This window comes from Macaca mulatta, chromosome 1, assembly GCF_049350105.2.
Source record: "Macaca mulatta isolate MMU2019108-1 chromosome 1, T2T-MMU8v2.0, whole genome shotgun sequence".
NCBI lineage: Eukaryota > Metazoa > Chordata > Mammalia > Primates > Cercopithecidae > Macaca > Macaca mulatta.
Window position 1 is genome coordinate 198300606 of NC_133406.1, and position 1346 is coordinate 198301951.

The following is a 1346-nucleotide window of genomic DNA, read 5'->3' on the forward strand; positions in this document are numbered from 1 at the left end:
TTAAGATCACTTCTGCTTTTAACCCCACATATGCCCATTGTACAAAGATGATGACAGTCATCATCCACATGAAGCTATGAATGCAGAGAACATATTCTAACTACTTGCCCTTCAGTACTGCAGCCACTGACAGAGCCCACTGCTTTTGGGGTTTTGCAAATTGGACCTGAAGTTCACTTAAAATCGTTATCAAAGGAGCCTGGGTAACATAATAAGACCTTGTCTCTATGAAAAATAAAATATTTAGACGGGCATGGTGGCACATGCCTGTAGTCTCAGCTGCTCAGAAGGCTGTGGCAGGAGTGCTTGAGTCCAGGAATTCAAGATTACACTGAACTGTGATTGGACCATTGCACTCCAACCTGGGTGACAAAGCAAGACCTTGTCTCTAAGAAAAAAAAAAATGTTTGTTCAAAGGGACTGCTGCTTCCAGAACAGTCTTGACTGCTGCAGTTATTTTTCTTCTGTTCAAGGTCACACTTCCTGATTAATGAAGTATTTCAGCCTTAGAATTTCTGTCAAATCTTCTCAATTAAATTTATTGTACTTCTATTATCAGACAGACACAGGGGCTACCCTTCCCTACTCCATGAAACACCATGAATTGTATTTTAAGTCAAATATTTATGTGAAACACAGTACCTGCTTCTACCTTAGTCATTAATGCTAATTTTTCAAATTGTACCCTGGACTATCCTACAGATCATTTAGGGAATTTTTTTGCACTATGCTACTTGTGCACTCCCAACCCAAAACCCAGGACAGCAAGAGATGTATTCAAAGGTTTTCAAAGATTCTCAAGGATTCAAAGATTAAGCAGGGCACTGGTGTAACACTGCTTTGCTAAGTGAGAAAAACAATAATTGCAACCATTTAGTGAGTGTCAATCAAGTGCTAGGCACCAGACTGATGCTTTTTGTTTGCTATTTCATTTAATCCTCACAATAAATGGCATTACTTTGCAGAGAGATTATCCCCATTTTATGCATGCGGACACTGAGATTAAGTCAAATGCCTAAGTTTATAAAGCCAATAGGTGGCACGGCTGGCTAAGTTGACTCCTAGCCCATACTCTACCACACTGTAATGCCTCCCTCAGGACAGAGATCACCAAGTGGCCCCTGCCTGGTCCCAGGTGGAAGGACATATTAAGTTAACCTGAAGAGCAGTCCTAAAATACTTGAAATGTAAACTGTTACCCTAATATGAGGTGCATCTACAATAAGAAGCAAAAAGTAAATGCAGTGAAAAGCTCATCATTCTACAATCTATCTTCAGGGAGGTATCCTTCTTTCCTACTCCTGTTTGATAAATTTCAAACAAAACGAAACATCCTTTCCATTGGG